At 35.5% G+C, this 22513-nt stretch overlaps 1 pseudogene; it reads right to left on the reverse strand.

The window, feature by feature from the left end:
• Positions 1 to 20174: 20174 nt before the first annotated feature.
• Positions 20175 to 20784, reverse strand: LOC122738138 (annotated as a pseudogene).
• Between the last annotated feature and the right edge of the window lie 1729 nt (positions 20785 to 22513).

Below are 22513 nucleotides of genomic sequence, written 5' to 3' on the forward strand. Positions count from 1 at the left end.
AACTATTTAGGATAAGTAATAATTTTGACATGGTTTTATTTTGTGATTGCAATGGTCATATATGCGTGCTTGCTTATTTGGACAATGAGGCTAACTCAGAACATCTGACAATGACCAGACAAAACCAGATTGGGTTGATTTCATTAATTCTCTGTCTATTGAATGTTAGTTTTATTTATATATATATATATATATATATATATATATATATATAATTTATACACACACATACACATGTTTCATCACTCTCTTTTGCTATGTTTTTAATTCTATGATTCCTTAAGAATAGATATTATTCCAAGGAAATGTGCTCCAAAGAGCACACTTCAGTGATTGTTAGGTATGTTTCAATAACTGTTGTTCAGGAGAAGTGAAGATTTTAAGGTTAATTCAAGCTCACAATGAAATAGAATCAGTCCTTGAAAAAGAAAAGCATAGTCTCAGTTGAAAATGGAAAACACTTTGTGATAAGAACTGACAAACTATTGCTGTTGAATCATGTAATTAATCCTTATAAAACATCAAAATCCATCAGAGGGATCTGTCAGCTGGAGGACTTGTTATTGATTCCTCTACAGCAGCAGTTCTCAAACTTTTTGGTCTCAGGACCCTTTACAATCTTTAAAATTGTTGAGGACCCTCCAAAGAGCTTTTTTTTAATGAATTATTGCTATCAATATTTATTGTATCAGAAACTAAAACACCTTAATAGTATTATGAAAATAGTTTTGACCTCACAGACTCCCAGATCCTAGCCATAGAAACCACTGGACCACACTAAGAACTGCTGCTTTATCATGCGTTGTAGGTTTCTTGAAGGGGAAAAAACATCAAGAAAACTTTTTTTTTAAGTTGCTAACTATTGATATGAAAGAAAGAATACTTTTCATGGGCAAGACAGCACAAAGGATGGAGTAATAAAGAATGGGAGAAGAGATCATTTTTACTGAAAAAGCTCACTGTTTTTTACTTGTCTATACTAAAACCATGGTCAAAAGAGGTCCTGTAGAGCCTCAAAGATCCTAGATTTTCTAGGGGGTAGGGGTTGATGAGTGTCTGTCTACACCAAGGGAATAATGAATTCTGAAAAATAAATTGATATAACAGAGTAGAAATATCCCAGAATTACAAGGATTCCCAATGAGTACAGAATACTTTAACAAAACCTTGCAACATGCCCCACATCTCAAGAGATTATGTAATTTATCCAAAAAACAGAGATAAACATGCTTCAATAGCCTTCAAACTTAACAGATCCCAAACCTATAGGCAATAATCAAGGCTAGAAAAAAAAATTTTTAATTAAAAAAAAAAACTGTGGAGTATAGATGCTTAATGAACCATACTATTTCTTTTGGTTTTGGTGCTGTTGTTTTTCTATTTTGAGGTTTTTCCTCATTGCTCTGATTTTTTTCTTATAACATGACTAATGCAGAAATATGTTTAATCTTATTATATCTATATATAAAATCTATATCAGATTACCTGCTGTCTAGGGGAAGGGGGAGGGAGGGGAGGGAGGGAGAAAAATCTGAAATTGGAAAGCTTGTATAAACAAAAGTTGAGAACTATCTTTACATGTAATGGGAAAAAAATTAATAAAATATTTTATTAAAACTAAAAAAAATAATAAAATAATCAAGGCCAGATTCATAAAAATAGTGTTCAAAGGTACATTTAACACTCAATGTGACAAAGTGTGATTTCATGATAAAATTTAAATAATATCAAAATCTTGTGAACTCAATGCCAAATCATGTTTTTTAAAGTGCCTACAACAAAATAACAACATGTTGTATATTAAAAGATTTTTTTTAGCTCTAAAGGGGTTAAGCAGTCAATGGATATCACTTATTGTAATACAATTTATGTAATTTTTCTTTTGTCCCAGTTAGTTTATATAGCATTATAGAAATTGCAACATTTCTTCACCTCTTTTTTGTTTATTTAGTTAGTTAGTTGGCTATTTATTTATTTATTGGTACCGAGGAAGCCTCACTATCTAGTATATGTAGGAGAAATATATTCTGAAATGAAGATAATGTAAAAAAGTATCAATAAAATGTTTAAGATGGTACATATATGAGTCTTTTAACCATTATCTATCTGTGTTTAGGCCAACGGGTTGATCCAGTTAAAAATTAGGAGAAAATACTGTATAATTATAGTGTCTCCAACTGGATGGGTTTAAGCAAGCAAATGACCTGTGTTTGTAACTCCTATTATAAGGATTCCCTCCAACAATGCAAATCCCAATTTAACACTTAAGTCTTAGAGAATTGCCTGAGCCACAGATGAATTTATCCAGAATTTCAATCAGAGTCAATAAGAGAGGTGGAATTTGCATCCAGATCTTTCTGGCTACAAGTCCAGCCCTCTATATACTACGTAATCATGTCTCTTCAAATAAAATATAGCCTTCAGAAAATAGGAAAGATAAAATTAGAGACATGCACCAATTCCTTGTGTTTAATTATTATAAAATTTACCACAACAAGGAAGCCCAAAGAGAAAACAAACCCTCAGATACATTGGTAGATCTACCACTACCCAAGAGAACATATCAACAAAACTTGTGTTGGAGAACCAGAAAAAGATGCTAAGTGGTACAAATCTGCAGTTATTTTTAGAGTGATCCATTTTAATTAATATAATAGTGCAATTCTACAACTTCAATGCTTGATACAAAAAAAGTAGTCATTGAAATTACAAAGATGAAGTCAAGAAAGATAATTGGACATAACCAAATACATACAGAAGACCACACTGGAGGTAACACACATTTTAAAGAAGGAACAAGGGAAATGGAATAAGTATTTATTAAGTACCTACTATGTTTCAGGAACTGTACTAAGTGTTGTCCAAATACTACCTTATTCACTCACATGGCAAGTATGATATTTGCGCTTATTCACTCAAATAAGAATCATGATTCTAAGGCCAACACTTTATCCACTACACTATACTTCTCACCTGTCCTAGGGTCATAGAATCACAGATTTAGAACTAGAACATTAGAGGCCATCTAGTTAAATCTCATTTTATAGATGAAGGGAAACTGAGGCTCAGAAGAGTCCCAGAGAGATTAGGTGACAAGTCCAATCCACTCAGGAATTGAATTATAAAGCATCTCAAAAGGAGGAATACTCCTTCTTAAATAAGATTCATATAATACTTTTAGCAAAAGTATGCATCTAAAAATATATTGGCAGTAAATGACTCCCATTTCTCTAAGAGGTTTACAAAAATTGTCTAAGTACATGTCTAGAATATCCTTGATAGAAATATAAGAAAGAACAGACAAGATTTTGCAGATTATTTTTAAAATATAAGACCATAGCTATAAGGTTTCACAATTAGCTAATAGGCATTGAAAAGATAAAATAAATGTATCTTTCTGCTATTGATTATTTTTTAAAAAAGATTTGATTCAGTAGAAGAAATGTAGCCTTGAAGATTTTCCTCAGAAAATCTACTAAGCAGATAGTTCAAATCATTCAAGATATACATGATCATAGTGAAAAAAATTTGTTCAATGGATGACTATCTTGAAGCTAAGCATGGTAGACTTCCAGGTAATGTGAGCAACAAGATAGAGTACTAAACATTTTCTCTGATACCCAGGATTTCTCAAACCTCTCTCCAAAATATAAATTATGCACCATAGATCAAACAATTTCAGCTATCTCTATGGTCTAGGATATGTAGAATCTAAAGGAAGGTAAAAACAAACCCAAAATATATAAACTGGTATTTATTGCAGTGAGGCTGCACTAGAGATGCAAGTATCTGATATAGGCTTGCCAAAAAAATCCACTACCAAATTTTGACCTTCCCTCCCTCTTTCTAGTGCCATTAGAGCACCAGATTCAGATTGAGAAAGTTTATCAGAGCCAAACAACCTCAGCCCTTCAGGAGCAAAAGCCTACCAAGGGCCACAACCCCATAGCACCAGTACTGCAAAGTTCTGAACTACCAGTACCAGCCAGAGACCTAAGGAACAGAACCAATAGGATACAACAGCAGGCTAGGACACTGTGTATTGGGATGGGGATAAGAGGGGGCTATACAGCACTCTACTAAGCCTGAGGGAAAGGGCAAAGCAACCAGCAGGGACCAGTTCTAACCACCTAAAATCACTTGGGACAGAGATCTATGCTGACCAACCATGAGTTGCCCAGAATGGGAGGAGACTGAGACACTTTGAGATCCAGCCCTAAGGAAACCACCATCAGAAGGCGCAATCAGAAAGTGAATACGGAAAAATGGGGGGTGGAAGGGAGGATGGAATTTACCAAAGATCTCAGGAGGAAAAACTGAAAAGACTTTGAACATAAGCAGATAAATCAACATAGAAAATATTAACAACAGAAGGAAATATGACCTCTGGATCTAGTAAATCAGTTCAGGCATCTTTGAATAAATACTGCAAAACAAAGAAAAATGATCCAACACTTGATGAGACAAAGGACTCTGAGTAGTCCTTTGTAAGGAGAATGGGAGGAGAATATAGAAGCACAACATGCTGTTCCTGAGTGGTTCAAAAGAGAAATAAGAATTATGAGATCAGAACTGATGGTCTGCATAGCAAAAATAATGAACAAAATAGAAAACCTGGAATCTACCATGGCAAGCCTCACCAGAGAAACAAGAGAGAATAGATTGGGAATGCAAATATACAGAAGTGAAGGACAATCTAGAAGAAGAGAGCAAAAAATAATAACATTAAAAGAAGATATGTACACTATGCAAGCAAAACATATTGATCTCAAAGACAGGGTGTATAGAGAAACCTAAGGATCATAGGTCTCCCAGAAGAACTGACAGGACAAAAAACCTGATCATCATAATGCAAGAAAAAAAGGAGAGAACTCAGAACCTCTGAACATAGAAAATAAAATACTAATTGAAAGAATTCACAGATCACCTCCAGAAAAAAAAAATGGGCTGCAAACTCCAAGACACATAGGGATTAAATTTAGTAATTCAATTCAGAAGCAAGTACTGTTAGTGATTAATAGAAAGACCTGCAGATACAAAGGAAAAATACATTTGAATAATGCAATACTATTCTGTACCACCACTACCCCCCAAAATAGGAGGAAATGGAATAATGTGTCCCAAAAAGCAATGGAGCTCAGGATGTAACCCAGGGGTCTGGCAAATCTGAGCTCACCATCTATAAAAAAAAAAAGATATTCAATATTAAAGAGGTATTTGAAACCTTTTTTAGAAGTAAAATCAAACTGAAAAGATTATTTTCTCCTTGAATACTACAAACAACAGAAATGCAGGAGGAGTGAATAAATGCAGCAGCCAAGAACAGCAATAACAACACAGTGACAGCAGAGAGAACAGTGAGAAGCTTCTTTCTAAGTGTACACAAAGGAGAATATGTGAAGGTGGAAGTCTTGTGGAGGTAACAGTGGAAAAGTAGTCATGGAACATAAACAGAACCTGGTGACACTCTGCCTAGAGGTGAATCCATTATTTGTTTGTTTTTTGTTTGTTTGCTTTTTTTTGGTGGAATTCCACTACAATCTTGGAGGATACATGAAAGGTGGAAAGTGAGAAAGCCAATAGAAAGGAACATGTCATGTATCAGAGTCAAATCAAGGCCTAACAATGAGGGGAAGGTAACCCATGTGGTCTCAGAAAGAGAAAAACCTACAGGGAAGTGGATGAGGAGAAAGGTAGGGATATTGAAAAGGCAGGGGTTTAAGAAAGGTCTTGTTTAGTGGTCAGAAGGGGTTCTCCTGATGAATATACCTAGGGGTGAAGAGAGATGGTCTGGAAAAGGAACTGTGTGTGGTCTGGGGGGATTTGATATTTGAAAAATCTATTCATCCTTCTCAGGAGAGGGGCAATTAAAACTCCTGAGGAAAATTGGCGCCTTGGGGAGTTGGAAAGCATGGACCCAGGGAAGAGATTTTAAGGGAAATGGATTTGGGATAAAGGTAAACAAGAGAGTGAAGATCAGTTGTGAGCTGCATTATCAGGGACATGCAGGGGAGGGGCCTTACCATAGGGCAGTGTCCTCTCTGACATTTGCAATAATTAGCATTGTTCTGGGAGTGAGAGACTATGGGAAAGGGGAATCTGTAGTAAAAAGCTCTGTGAGGGAGTGATAGAAACATCTTAGAAGAAAGACCTTAGAATGGAAGCCTTGGGAACATTTAGTATATGAGGAATACAGAGAAAAAAAGAGAGACTAGATATTTATAGGGGTTATGAATCAAAAAATGAGCACCTAGAGTAAAAAGAAAGAGAAGATGGATAATGAAGAGAGTAAGAGAAATCCTTTTTGAAAGGGATGAAAAAAAATTTAAATAATTTATGAAAAGGATTAAAAGTAAGGGAACATCATGGAATATATACTTGATTAATTGAGAGGAAAGAAACAGGGAAAGAATTATATAACCAGATAAAAGCATTAAATTAAAAGGAACTAATAAGTAAAACCCCAAAAGGGAAGGGGCAACAAATGAGAGGAGGGGATCAAGGAAAAAGAGCAAGTGAGAACAGGGTCACCCTAAAAAAAAAAAGATTAAAGTTACTGAAGGAACATGCAAGTTGTGTTTACAGCAGAAGCGGGGTGGGGTAGAATGATAACTTAAAAAAATATAAACCTAATTCTCATAACTATAAATATGACTGGATTTAGAAATGTAATAACACAAAAAAGAGTGATGGTTTGTATAAGAAAACAAACCCTACAATCTGCTGCTTACAAGAAACATTTAAAAAAAAAACATATACAAAATAAAACTGAGGGAATGGGGAGAAAATTTTACTATGATCAAATGAATCCAAAAAAGCAGGAGTTGTAATCATGCTATCTGACAAAGCAAAAAGATGAAGGGGAAAAATAAGGAAACTATATTATGCTGAAAGGAACCATAGACAACAAATCAATATCAGTAATAAATTTATATGGTCCAAATGCCTTAGTAACCAAATTCATAAAAGAAACATTATTTGGGCTACAAAAAGATATAGACAGTAATACAATAGCAACAGGAGACTTTACTGTTTCTCTGTTGGTTTTGGATAAGTCTAAAAGAAAGATGAACAAAAGAGAAAATATAGAACTGAATAAATTTCTAGAGAAACTAGAATTTTTTTTTTAATTATGGTATCTTCTAAATGGGTCAGCAAAAGAATATACATAGTTCTTTGCACCACATGTAACTTTTAGAAAAAGTGACCATGCACTAAGACATAGATATATTGCATACAAATGTAAAAAGGAAAAAATACTGAAGACATCCTTTACAGACCATAACATGATAAAAAACAATAATTGCTTCAGAAACCACAAACAGAAGATACAGACCCAAATGGAAACTTAGCAATTAAATCCTAAATAATGAGTGGTTCCAAGAACAAATCCAAAAAATAGTTAATAATTATATAAAATAAAATTATAATAATGAAACAATAAACCAGAATTTCTGGGATATAGATAAAGCAGTCCCCAGAGGGAAAATTATATCCTTACAAACATATATTAACAAAAATTTTTAAAGAATGATTAAACAACTAAATATATATACGTGTGTGTGTGAATATATGTTTTTAATCAGAAAGCCAACAAATAAATCTAGAATAAGCACAAAAGAGAAAATATTAAAAATTAATTGGAAACAGATAAATTGGGGAAAATATAGAAATTATAAATAAAACTAAAAGCTAGACCCTTAATTAATCTGATTAAAAAGAAGAGAGCAGAAAATCAAATCAATAAAATAGCAAATGATCAAGGTAAAAGCACAGCAAAGCCAGAAGAATTTTTTTTAATAGTCAGAACATATTTTTCACAATTATATGCTAACAAAACCATGAATACAAAAGAAATAGAGAAATGCCTTCAAAGATATAAAATACCCAAACTAAAAGAATAGCAGATAGAGATCTTAAATACTCTAAGCTCAGAAAAGAAAATAAATCTAGCTATAAAGGAACCACAAAATAAAAATATTCTTAGTCCTGATAGATCCATGGAAGAATTCTATCAAATTTTTAAAGTCAGTCCCCATACTTCATAAATTATCCTCAAAAATTGAGAAAGAAAGCACCTGACCAGAATCCTTTCATGAGACAAATATAGTCCTAATACCTAGGCCAAGGAAAGATAAAACACATAAAGAAAACTGTAAGTCAATATCATCAATGAACATTGACTCAAAAATTTAAATAACTCCTATCAAACAGACTACAGTAATTTTCCAAGAAATAATTTATTATGACCAAGTAGGATTTAAATTAGGGATATAGTCAATGTAATTAATCATATTAAACACCAAAGTATCCAAACATATATGATCATCTCAATAGATGCAAAAAAGTCTTTGACAAAGTACAACACTCTTTTATGCTAAATAAATAAATAAACCTATAAAGTATAGACATAGAGGTATCTTTTTTAATATCATAAAATTATCTAAATCTGTTATGGGCCTAGGTACCTCATTTGAATGTCCCTAGGTACCCCAGAAGTTTTGTGTTATAAGAAAGAGGAATTTCCCATACCCTGCAACATTGGGCATCAGTTATGTTATGGTGGAAATAGATGGGGGTTTGAGGCAGGGGTAGGAGAATTCCTACCTTAGGAATTCCTCTTTAAAGAATTACACCCTCTTGCACACAAATCCAATTAGAATAAAATAATAGTTTATTTAGGGGCTAGGGAAAGGAAACCAAGAGAGAAATCCTTGGACTTCTTCTCATCGGGAGAAGGCATGGTCCAGAGATGTGGCTCTGAGATACCTATCTCCTCCAGGTGGAGACAAGCAGATACTTTTTTTTTTTTAAGTGAGGCAATTGGGGTTAAGTGACTTGCCCAGGGTCACACAGCTAGTAAGTGTTAAGTGTCTGAGGCCAGATTTGAACTCAGGTACTCCTGATTTCAGGGCCGGTGCTCTATCCACTGTGCCACCTAGCTGCCCCATGCAGTTACTTTTATAGAGGACTGATGGGGGTGATCATCTGACTGTGGAAAGGTCCCTTATTGGGGGAGGACCATCCCCCACTGGTGGTGTCTGGGGAAAGTTGGCTGAGGGGCAGCTCTGGATCTCTCAAGCTACCTCTCTCCTCCTTAAGCCACAAAGGCAGCAACCACACCTAATCTTATCTCTCCAGAGGTGGGGGAGACTAGAATGAAGAGTGGTGGTCCTGCAGTTAACTCAGTCTGGATCTTGTGCCACTTATCTCTTTAGGTGTGCCTGTCCTTTGGTTTAGTTTCTCAAAGAGAAGGTTCTTTTGATTTACCCCACAAAACTTCTGGGGCGCCCAGGGCCATTCAAATGAAGTACCCAGGCGCATAACAAAATCCAAAAGCAAACATTATACACAATAGGGATACACTTGAACCTTTTCTAACAAATAGAGGCATGAAACAAGATTGCCTACTCTTCCCACTACTATGTGACAAAGTTCTGTCAAATGGGGCTGACCAGTCTTTGTCCAGACTCTTGATTGACTTATGGACCTTCCCCCACCTTACTCCCTGGACTTTTATTATGTAAAAGGGTTCACCTACATTAAGTAATTACTATTTAGAGTTAAGTAGTGTCTATACTTAACTCGGGAGCAGTTCTATGGTTTCTTTTGTCAAAGGTTCATTTACATTAAGTAGTTAGAAATTTCTGTACCTGACTCTGGAGCAGTCTTTTGGTTCCTTTTGTTCTGTTACCCCTTAAAAACCCTGTCCTTGATTCCCATCTTTGTGTATTCCTAGCTTCTTGCTTTGTCATAGGAGCTATATAGTTCCTCTGCCACATTAAAGACCTTATTTCTCCTATGTTGATTGTTTCCTTAATTTACAGGTTAACACTAGCAACAGCAATAAGACAAGAGAAAGAAATCAAAGGCATAAAGATATTTAAAGAGGAGATAAGATGATCTCTATATGCTGATGATATGATTGCTTACTTGGAAAATCCTAGGGAATCTTCAAAAAAGCAAATGAAGATAATAGCTTCAGTAGAATTGCAGGCTACAAAATAAATCCTCCAAAATCAACAGTATTTTGACATAATAATAAAACACAAGAAACAATGATAGCAAGGAACACGCCATTTCAAGTAACTGCAAAATGCTTAAAATATTTGGGAATCATCCTTGCATAGATTCAATTACAAAGTGCTCCTTATAGAAATAAAGAATAACTTAAGGAGCAGCTAGGTGGCATAGTGGATAAAGCACCAGCCCTGAATTCAGGAGGACCTGAGTTCAAATCTGACCTCAGACACTTTACACTTACTAGCTGTGTGACCCTGGGCAAGTCACTTAACCCTCATTGCCCCACAAAAATAAAATAAAATAAAATAAAAGTTAAGTAGTTGGAAGAATATTCTGGGCTCATGGGTAGGCCACCTTAATATAATAAAAATGACAATTCTACCAAAATTGATTTTATATCCTTGAGATAACTATTGAGTGGGATATAGTGGACTTAAGTCTGTTCACACTCTGAGGCTGAGGTCTGAAAAGTACCCAACATCCCAGTCCCTGTTATTGCTAGACCATTCTGTCCATACTCCATCCTGTTGCTAAAACATACCTCCCCCTTTGTTCTGTGGCCAAACAGGGTGTTGTGGCAATTTCCCTGAGAAACACATCTTTTGCCTTACTGAATATGGTGTACCCCAACCCCCTCCTCTTTTCTGTCTCCTGTTAGTGCAACCCCACACTAGTACCACCCTGCCCTTCATGCATTCCAAAGCCCCCCAACTCCTGGTACCACCCCTCCCTCTTCAGTGGTTTCACAACCACTTGCCACCTCTCCTCCCCTTCCCCCAGCTCTCAGTCCTAGCTGAGCATGCCTCCGTACCCCAATCACGAGCTCCACGCGAGTAACAGGTTGGGACAGGATTGGATGTTAGATTGTGAGCCTACCTGGTGTGCAAGGGGACTGCCCCCTCAAACTTCCATAAAAACCCAACCCCTGAGCTCATCAGGGCATTCCTCATTCTTTGCATGGGGTTGCCTGTCCTCATGAGAATGAAATAAATCTGTCTCTGCTTGGCTGGGTGGTCTCCTCAAATTATTTAGGTAAACTGAAGAAATCATCCCATGTATTATGATGATATAAGAAGCAAGATATTAATAAAAAAAATTTAAAGAAATTAGGTAAGTTATAAAATAAGATTGTGTAAGTATATATAATCACCCCCCCAGAAAGAATTTTCTACTGATGGAAAAGTTTTCTAAATGAACCTCTTTACTGATTATGTCATAGTAATTGCATTGAGCTCTGGATCTCTACAAAATCTACATACTGAAACCCATGACAATGCAAAAGATTATGATTTAACTATCTTTCTTAAACTTTATTTATTTTAATTTATGAAATTAAGCAAGCATTTCAATAACACAAGTAGAATTTTGAAAAGATAATTGCACACGAAACTGCAAATATATTATGTACAACTTGCTATTCCTTTTTTTAAAATAATAAACATTTTTATTTATAGTTTGGGGTTCCAATTTTTATCTGTCCTTCCCTCCCTCCCCTGCTCCCTCCCTGAGGCAGTAAGCAATCAGATATAGGTTATACATGTATGATTATGTAAAACATTACCATATTAGTCATTTTGTATAAGATAATTTGAATAAAAGAAAAAATGAAAGAGAAAAATAACATGCTTCAGTCTGTGTTCCATCAACATCATTGGCTCATATTTGAAAAGGTAGCACTTTATACCAGCATTTTTTAAAAAATAATATTTTCTTTTTTATTCTTTTTTAAATAACTTTTAAAATAATATGAAAAATTTTAAATCTATGAATAAAGAATTTTTTGTTTAAAATGTATAAGAAATTACAGATTATCAGACATAGTCTAGTAGAATTTAGAGCACTTGTTTGTCTCACAGAGAAAAATGGGAAGCTGAAAGGCATTGTGGTTCCCCAATTCATTTGAATGTAACTATTTTTAGGACTTGAGATGTTAAAACTCATAAAGTGATAAATCAAATAAGTGCATGGGGACTATGAAATGATTAAATAAGTGTTGTTTTCTTAATAGCTAAGAGTAAGGTCTGTGTTCCCAAAAAGATAACAAAAGAAGGAAAATACCCACTTATACAAAAATATTTAGAACAGCTCTTTTTTTAGTGGCAAAGAACTGGAGACTAAGCAGGTGCCCATATTTGGGGAATGGCTGAACAAATTATGGTATGTAAATGTTTTGGAATGTCATTGTGCCATAAGAAATGGTGAAAGTGCAGTTTCAAAGAAACCTGAGGTTTATATGAGCTGATGTAATATGAAGTGTCAAGCACCAGAAGAACAATTTATTCAATAATAAAAACATTGTAAAAGCAAACTACTTTGAAAGACGTAAGAACTATAATCAACACAATGATTGTCCATTATTCTAGAAGACCTGTAATGGATGCAACCTTCCTTCTGACAGAGGTAATGAACTAAATATGCAGGAAAATATTTTAGGGGGCATGGCTATATGGGCATTTGTTTTGCTTGACTGTTCTTATTTGTAATATGTATTGTATTTGTTCTCACCACCCTCCTCAGGGGAAGCAGTTCAAAGGAAGAAAAAACAAAGATTGTTAATTTGGAAAAAAATAAATTGCAGGGATCTGTTTGGGAAAAAACAAATTGCAGGAATCTGTTCTGAAAAAAAAAATAACAGGAAGATAGATTTTGTGAGTGTTAATTCACCAGGGAAATGATTGAGCATAAGGAGACTCTAATCTGAAATCTTGAGTGTGCTAAAGAAGGGTCAGGAGGGAAGATAATAGGAGCAGCTAAGACAGCAAGAGCTAAATTAGAAGATGCCATCAGGAACAGTCAACTGACAGAAAGGCTTCAGCTGCTGTACTTTGGATGCTGCTAACTAAAGAAAAGCAACACTTTGTGGATTGCCTGAATGAAAGAATGGGAACCTGCTAATTGGAAGAGAGTTAAACTCTGCTGAAGTTTCAGCCAATGACCTTAAATACCATCCCTAGTTTGAAATAGGTAAAATCTCCTAAAAGTGTGTAGTTACTCCTGCTGTTGTTACCTTGGGTTTCAGAGGGAAAAAAAACTGAAAAGGGAAAAATCAAGTTTTTAGCTGCTTTGTGGCAAGTATAGTTTGAAGCTGATTGGAAGAAAGAATCCAACTGAGTGAAGAGCTAGATAAGCTTGTCTGCATTGCCCAGAGAAACAAGGAGTTTTACTAGGAGCTCTGCTTTGCTGCAGTAAGTGGCTGAGAGTCAATTGAACAACACAGAATTTAGTTCAGTAATGAGCTGGTTGGATTTGTCTGCAAAGCCAAAAAAGCTAATCTTAGGAGTTTTGCAGTTCTCTGATGCTTAAGGAAATTACTTATCATTAAAAGAGTATAATGCCACCTCAGTGCCCTTTTGAGGATGATTGTGAATTAAAAGAACTTATCACTGCTTCATCAGTTTGATAGAAGCAGAAGAGCAAATTTGCCCTGCAGGAAAATGGTGAGGACAAGGAGAACAGTTAGCAAAGAAGTTGATTTTGTTCATGACATCAGGGCCTTTAGTGGGGAGTTGTGTATTGCCCTGAGCAAATATACTGTCCTCATTCATGTGCCTACTCTACACCACTAATATGCATTGTATAATGGAAGAACATTATACAGGCTTATGTGTGAAACATAAGATATTAATTGTTTCTGTATTTGCCTTAGATTGAATAGCTGTGACATTATTATTGCTTTTATTTTATCATTAAGCAAATGTTTTATGTTTAACGGTTATTAGTGTTATCATTTTAAATGACTAATAATATGTAGATTAGGAAGAACACAGTGAGGGTTCAAGAGATACAACAGCTGGTAGAAGGAGTGCATATATATACACACACACACACACACACACACACTCCCTCTACCCTATTCCCCCCAAAATAGGGTTATCCCTTAGACTCTTTGAGTTCTAGCCACATAGTAGTCTTCCTTCTCTAGAAACAAGATACGCTCCTTTGAAGACAACTTAGGGTGAGCTAGCCAGTAAAGGAAGAAGGAGAAATTAGTTCACATCCCACACGAGGTATGTCCAAGTATGCTTCACCCCTAGAATCTGACAGCCCTAAGCCTAAATTCAACACAATTAAAGTAAAAACTAATTCAGTTAATCTATTAACAAATAATTGCTCTAGAACTACTATGTACTTGCTACTGTTAGAAGTCCAAGAAGTATAAGACATGGTCCTGATCTTTTAAGGAGTTTATAATAGAGTTGCAAAATAAACTTACAAAAATACTGTTTTTCTGTCTTACAGTTCATCATATATTCAAGCCCATAAAAATAGTATGGTTAAAACAGGTTTTATAAGTGAGCAGTGAGAATCTAAGCAATTATTAAGTACTTTGAAAAGAACCATACAATTGTAAGGTATTTGGATTTCTCTAAACATCAATCAAGGAAAGTGGAACTACTGCACTTGGATTCTAACATTGCAATCCCAAATGTACTTCTAGTAAAGACAGAAATGGTACTAAAGGGAACAAGAATAGGAAACACAGCTAAATTAAAAACAAGTTTATATAGAAGAAATCTATGTCAAAAGTGACAATTATGAGGACATTCAGTGATGAATTCACAACTCTAAAGGGAAGATATGAGATATAGAAAGGAAAAAAAACTTCAGGGCTTATTAATACTGACAAAAGGGTAACTAAGGGAACATCAACAACTACACACCTATGTCTATTTTCATATCAACATAACATTTTTATTAAAATAATTTACATGTATACCTTCCTTGAGAATGTTAGGAGGAAACTAACATGCCTTCCCAAGCAATATTATTACAAAGTAGCAATCTTCTGATTCCCTGGAGAAAATATAATGTTCATTTGTTGATTTTTTTTTAAAAGGCATTTGATTTAATAGAGCAAACCATCATCTCAAAGGCTCTTTTCTAACAAGGTATTTCCAATGTGTACATTCAACAAGTATTATTAAATGTCTACTATGTGGTAGGCATTGTGGTAGGTGCTAGTATGAAGATGAAATGAAATGGTCCCTTTTCTCAAGGACCTTATAGACTATTTAAATTATGTAGCAACAAAGATAATCCTCTTCAATGATCCTCCCGTAATTACTACCAAATGATTCATAAAAAGGAAAAAGTAAGTTCATCAAAGGCATTCACCACCATCATGGAAGAGATACAGCAAAAAAAAATTTATATCAATCAACAAGCTTTTATTAAGCATTTCCCATGGGCCAGACACTGTGCAAAGCACTGGGGATTCAAAGACAAAAGTGAAATAGCCCCTGTACTAAAGAAGCTTATATTGGGAAAGAAACCTTATTAGGGAAACAAAACACACATATAGAAATGTATTTGTGTGTGTATAAAACTTTTTTTGATGAATACAAGGCATGGGAAAGTGATAAATGCATGAAGAAAGAACATGTAGTGTCATGCAACAGCATGACAACATAGTAAATACAGCAGTACAACCAGATCAAACTCTATGAACAAAGAAGTATAAAATGACATGAAAGGAAGAAAGGTCCAAGTTGTTAAGAGATTTAAATGTCAAAGCATTTTGTCTTTGATCGTGGAGATAATAGGGAGCCACTGTAGTTTTTTGAGCAGAGGGGTACATGGTCAAATCTACTTGAGGGGATAGATTGGAGTAAAGAAAGGCTTGAGGATGAGAGACAAAATGAGAATCTATTGAAATTGTTCAGGTAAGAGGCGATGGGGTGGTCTGAACTAGACTGGTGATCAAAGTGAACTAGAGGGAAGATAATAATGATATAGAAACAACAATATTTAACAACTGATTAGATTTTAAGGTGAGTATGAGTAAAAGTAAGGAGTCAGGAATGACACCAAGGTTGTGAACTACAGTACCTAAAACTACAGTACCTAAAAGGAGGGTGGTGCCCTTAAAAGCAATAGAGAAGTTTGGAAGAGGACTAGGTTTAAGGAGAAACATGCATGCTTTCTGCACTGGACATGTTGAGAAAGGGATCCTTTAGATGTTCCTATTGCCTAGATCACTGCATGCTAAAAGACAGGCATATGCATCTGGATTTCAGGGACCACTAAGCCAGTAATTGGAGAAAGTTTGAGGTATGAGATTCCTGGATAATATTCCTAATGGTCCAAGCTATAAGCAGCATAGCTAGTGTGTGACTAGCCTTCAAGAAGGGGCAGATAAGATCATCATTGACCCTGATTCCTGGATGGTGGCCATGGGTCCAGCTGAATGATCTGAGGCTTAGAGAAAATAAAACTGAACAATAAAAGTTCTCCCATTTCAAATAACCAACAAGTACTTATTAGGAGCCTCCTAAGCATTGGGCAATAAGCAAGGCATTGGAGATACAAATCCAACAAAACAAACAATCTTTATTCACAAGGAGAAAATATTCTAGTGGTAGAAACAAGTACAAATATAAGTATATGCAGAATAAATACACATATATACACAACGCAGTTTGAAAGGAAGAGTGTTAGGGAAATCAGGATGTGTGCTCGAACTTTATCTTAAAGTGAGGGATTCTATGAGGTAGAAGTGTTGAGGCCTTGCATTCCAAGTAGGACAAATGGCCGGTTTAAAGGCCCAAAAACAGATTGTTTGTGAGGAACAGAGAGGCCAGTTTGACTGTATCACAAAGTATGAAAGGGCAGGTAATGTCCAAAAAAGTCCAGAAAGATAGATTTTAAAAGGTTGTAAATGGCTCTAAAATGCTTTTTTAAAAAAGAGAGAGAATTTTGTATTTGATCCTAAAGGTAATAAGGCGTTATTATGGTGATTGTGTGGTTCATATCTGTCATTAAGGAAAGTTACTTTGGCATCAGTGTGGAGAACCACCTAGAATGAGGAAAACTTAAGGTAAGAAGACCAATTAGGATACTTTAGTCTTTCCGACTAGAAAAATTGGTTATAGTCGTTCCCCTCATCTCAGGCCACGAGGTTTGTTATACTACAACTAATAGTTGGCCACCAAAAAATGTTTGTACAGAATATATTTTCTACTTTATGCCACTACATATCCACCCCCATCTCCACCCCATGAAGAAAGGAAACCATTTTTCTTTGAAACAGGTCTAAGTTCCACCACATTCACTGAGTTTTCTACCTCCTGTATCATTCTCAGACAACTGATATTGTTGAATTTTGTAATAGACTTTTTTATCTTATGTTTATTTCATTTATCTTTTGTTACATTTTAAGTTCTTAGGTGTCTCCTTCCCTCTCTCCCAACCCTGCATTAGAGAAGGCCAACATTTGATAAAGATATAGATGTGGAACCATATAATACATACTTCCATATATGAGTTCTTTCTCTGGAGGTGAATAGCATTTTCCTTCATAAGTCTTTTATAGTTGATTTGAATGTTCATATTACTCAGAATAACTTAGTTATTCACAGTTACTCTTCAAACAACAATGCTGTTACTACATACAATGTTCTCTTGGTTCTGCTCATTTTACTCTGTATGATTTCCTGCAAGTCTTTACATGTTTTTCTAACATCAACCTGCTTGTCATTTCTTACAGCACAGTAGCATTCCAACACAATCATATACCACAACCTATTCAGCCATTCCCAAATTGATAGGTATCTCCTCAATGTCCAATTCTTTGCCTCAAAATGTAATAGACTTTTGAAACAGCAGGTCCATCTTCAAATCTTTGATTGGGGTTGGCTAACCCATCTCCCAGAAGCTATATTTGTAAATAAATTGTCATCATCTTAGGAACAGAGAGGACTTTCCACTCTAGTAATATCTTCGTACTAGCCTACAGGAAGACTTTCTTCATAAGGTTGGACTACGTTCAGACATGGTCCCAATTGGCCCTCTCTAGTCATTCCTTATCCTTTCTTCTGTATAGAGCTGCCTGAGACTTGTGGTTTTACTCCTTCAAAAGGTTCTTTCCATATTGGTAATGATTTAAGTTCCCCATCATTTACAGGTCTTCCCCTACCCACCTCCCATAGTTTAGAGACCTCCTTTGTAAAAGAAGCATAGAGAAACATGGGTTGGAATTGTTTAGAAGTACTTTTAGAAGTACTGCCTTTAAGGACATAGGGGAAGTGAAAACATCTCAATAATTATGGTATATTTGTATTCTTCTATAAGTAAGGTGATCCTTAGCTGACTTCATAGCAATCTTGAGTCCTTGGATGAAGGTGAGCGGAAGTCTTCACCAAGCTCCTATTGAAAAAAGGAAGCAGCCCCTCCATATAGGTCTCTACAAGGGCAAGAATTTAGTATTTTCCTTGATACATCTTCCAAAGAGGGGGAGGTTTTAGCTACTGGTACAGGAAACACTGAGCAAGTGGAGAAAAATGGCCATTCCTGCTATCAACATACATGTCAGGATGGTTTGCATGAAAGATGCTTATGATCTTTTAACAACTTTGCTAGAGATGATCCTGACCTGATTGATCCTGACTGATCAATGACAGTAACAAAGTGCTATGGCCCTGATTTCCTGGTGTTATTCTTATTCCTCAATGCTATTTAAGTTGGGAAACCTATAGTGAGCTGCCCCTGATGTTAGAACTAAATCATATATCATATTTTTAGAGAAACATATTGTTAGATTTTATCTTTTTATTATTAGTAATAAGCTCCTCATCTCATGCTATAATACTATATGCAAAGCATCTTCCTGAGGTCAGAATTGTTTTATGGCAAAAGATCCCCATAAAGATTTTTTATATCTTGTCACCAATGCAAGTCCCAAGAACAGCATATGTCTGACAGAGGCTAGGCATGTTTTCGGAGACAAAGATTCTGTCCTTTATTTGATCCAGACCACTAGAGGTTCAATAACTGGTGTAGCTTCTTTGTTAATTGGGATGCAAGGGCCCTAACTCTTGAGGAACTAAGATTGTTGCATTTTTAACAAAATTCCCATTGCCTTATAGAATATTTTTCCATTCTAACACTACTGCTGTGGTGAATGCAGAGGTGGAAGGAAGCATCATCTCTTTTTAGTAATTATGGAAAATATTACATTAATATTTTGCACAAGTGAAGACATTTTATTTCATTTAATGCATTTTTTTTGAATTTTATGTTTCATTGCATCTTAATTAGAAGCCCAACTCACTGAACTGTCTTGAGCTAGTCTTGTCCCAGGATACCTTATGAGAATAGTTTGGAAGGTACAGTAAATTTGGAAACCCAAAGAGATAAGAAGAGCAGCTGAAGTATGATTGTCATGAATGTTGAAGATGCAGGGACTAGGAAAAAAGCAAGTTGTACCTAAAAGCCAATGAGTTATACTTTGAAAAGTGGTAAATTATTGTGACCTTTAAAGAGGTAGAAAGACAAATAATAGCAATAAGAGAATTCAAGGAGGGTATAGGAAGTTAAAAATCATGCTACCAACTGAATTCAGTGGAAAATTTGGAGAACAGACCATTTTGTTTAGTTAGCATAATTGCTTAAGTGAGGATAGATCCTATAAATGGTGAAAATGGTTAAGATAAAGATGACCCTATATTTTTTTTTAAATTGGTACAAGAAGGTAATAATGTCACTATACTTTGCCTTTGTTAGCACTTGTTACAGTATTATGTTCAATTCTAGGAACCATAGTCTTAGAATGACACTGACAAGCTGGAGAGTACCATGGAGGATGATAACCAGGATGGTGAAAGGCCTTGAATCCATGTCTTAGGAGGACAAGTTGAAGGAAATGGGGATGTTTAATCAGGAAAAAAGAAATAATTGGGGGACATTATACATCTTCGATTATTTGAAGGGCTGCCATGTGAAAGAAGGACTAGATTTGTTCTATTTGGTCCCAGAGAATACAACCAGGAACAATGGTTGAATGAGCAAAAAAAGGAAAACTAAGGCTTGAGATTCTAACAATTAGAGCTATACAAAAGTGGAATAGACTGCCTCAAGAAGAACCGGCTTCTCTTCCCTTTGAAGTTTTCAAGCAATGGCCAGTTGATCACTTGTTAGATATGTTAGAGCGAAGATTCCTTTTATATATAATATAGGTACTGAGGTCCTTAAGTCCCACAATCTTTTTTTTTATTAAAATAGTTTCTTTGCCCAGCTGGACATTGGAAAAAAATTAATAAAAATTTATTATCCATAGTCTGTTAGTTTCACCAAAGTAACAATGATTTAACATGTGAAAGGAAACTAAGACAGAGATATATAGGTCTCTTCAGAATGGTGAGACTTGTGTTTGTCTATGGTTTGTCTGTTTCCATGCTTGCTTCCTGAGCCTCTTCCACTTCTGGGAGTATTCCATCTTTTTCTAATGTTTGCTGAAGTTCATGGATAGTACTAAGAAGAATGTGAAACTACTTTCTCCTTAGTTCCAACTTATCTTCAACATTTTCTTTTATGAGAAAGATGTTGTAATTCTTTCCTCAAAGCATCTAGTTCCTTTAACATCTCATGCCTGTCTGGATGGTGCTATTTGACTTTTGCCAAGGCATCATATTCCTGGTGATTTTTCCCTATTCATTTTACTTGAAGTATCTGCTTTTTTCACTCATCAATGTTTTTGTGTGCTCCAGCTATACTATTTTCTATGTCTTTGTAAACTTTTTCATAGTTTTCCATTTCTCTGAGATTCATATCATATACAAACAGGTTTTTTCCCATTGAAAATTCACATTGAGACAAGGTACTCAGCATGCGCTGGTACTGGCTATAATCTTCTTCCTGAGATCCAGTATTGTACCATTTAATGAAACTCTTCACTAATAGGTTGATTCTCTGATCATCACCAGCACCATCACCATCAATTAAGAGCCTCTTTCTTATAACTTCATCGTCTGTCATGGTCCCCATGAGCCCCTCGGTGGCTCGTCACCAGTGTCTGGCTCCAGGGGCGGCTCAGTGGCAGCTAGGGTCAAACTCCCACAATGCAGCCAGGCAAACAAAGTCCCACAATCTAAACCCCAAACACTGCAGAAATTCCTAGATGAAATCCATTAGCCCTCCAGAGTATGACCTAACCATATACATGGGAAAAGCAAGAGGACGAAGAATATCTACTGTCCACTAGTTGAAGAGGCAACTTTTAGAACTTATCCACCTATAGATAGTAGACAAATACTACAAATGGACCAGTTGGACCTAGAATTAAACAGGAGGAGGTAAGCAAACTGGATAGGGCATGAGAAATAGTAGAATTCCTTTAATAGCTGCAAACTTCTCCCTGAAATAAAGGCCCATCCTTCTAATACCAACGTTCTACCAGTGTTGTTGGATGGCTGGGAATCATAGAACAAGGCATTGTCTGAAGAATTAAGATATTATTATCTCTTAGAGGATATGAGCAGGCTATATTTGTAATAAATAAGCAACTCCAAGTAAGAACTGGGGCAAAGGACTACTATCCAATAAATGCATAATAGGGAAAACAGTAACAATAACAACAGATGGGCTGGTCATGAGGATACTGAGGGATAACTGTTGGGTGACCCATTTATTCCACTACTACTCTCCTGATGTCAAGGGGACTCAAGAAAATCTTCTAGTAGACTTTCGATTTAGTTGGATACCATGTGGCAAAATTATGGAAGATTATGGATAAAAGTTAAAGAGGACAGTTAGGCATGCATCAACTGTAATCAGCATCATTGGAGGGAATATTCACATGGGTAAGATCACAGTTTCATTTGAGTAAACAATTGTTTATCCTCTCCAGTTAATGATTAAACAGAATTATATTTTGTGAAACAATTTCTTCTGGGGGAAAAAGTGGCCTCAATACAAGGAAGACTTGGAATACAAGGAATACAAAGAAGACTTGAGTTGGAGTTCCACCTCTGTCACATGCAGGCTTGTATAATTCTAGGCAAGTGACGTGACCTCAAGGTGCTAACTAGGAGTTCCCTATACAAATGAACTCATAGGTCTAATTTCTATCTCTATTCCTTTAAGTTCTATAAAAACATGGTAATAGGGTCCTCCAAAATGGCAAGTATCTTGAGACAACTGTTTTGTATATGATTTCTCACACTGCTATATGGCTTACGTTGTAAATATATGTATATTCTTTGTGAAATCTTTAACAGGCCTGAGAGACTGATAAACTGAAATGTTGGTTCATGATTACTATATTGTTTTAGGAGAAAAAACTATTTAACATCCACCAACAGATATGTAAATAATAACAAATAAAATGGGTTTCTATTTCAGAAGGAACCCTATAAAATGATTTTTCTTTCCACTGCTATTTTGATAGCTCACCACAGTTTGTAACAGCTAAGGCTAGAATCATATCTTAAGGTAAAAGGTAATATATCCTTAACACGTACACTAGTAGCTTCCAATGAATCCCTAATCAGTGTATGAAATGTACTTTCTCCAAATTTCACACATTCATTGGCCCCATCTCACTAAATATTCTACTCAGTCCCCTGATTTCATACTCACACTGCAATAGATAATAGCCAAAGACCCACTGTCAGGAGACAGCAAGATGGTTTACACTTCACTCCCCAAAGCTAACCTCTATTTCCTTTAAGTTATCTTTTCTGCCTAGATTAGAGGTCATTTATAATATAAAAGT

Source organism: Dromiciops gliroides, chromosome 2, assembly GCF_019393635.1.
Source record: "Dromiciops gliroides isolate mDroGli1 chromosome 2, mDroGli1.pri, whole genome shotgun sequence".
NCBI lineage: Eukaryota > Metazoa > Chordata > Mammalia > Microbiotheria > Microbiotheriidae > Dromiciops > Dromiciops gliroides.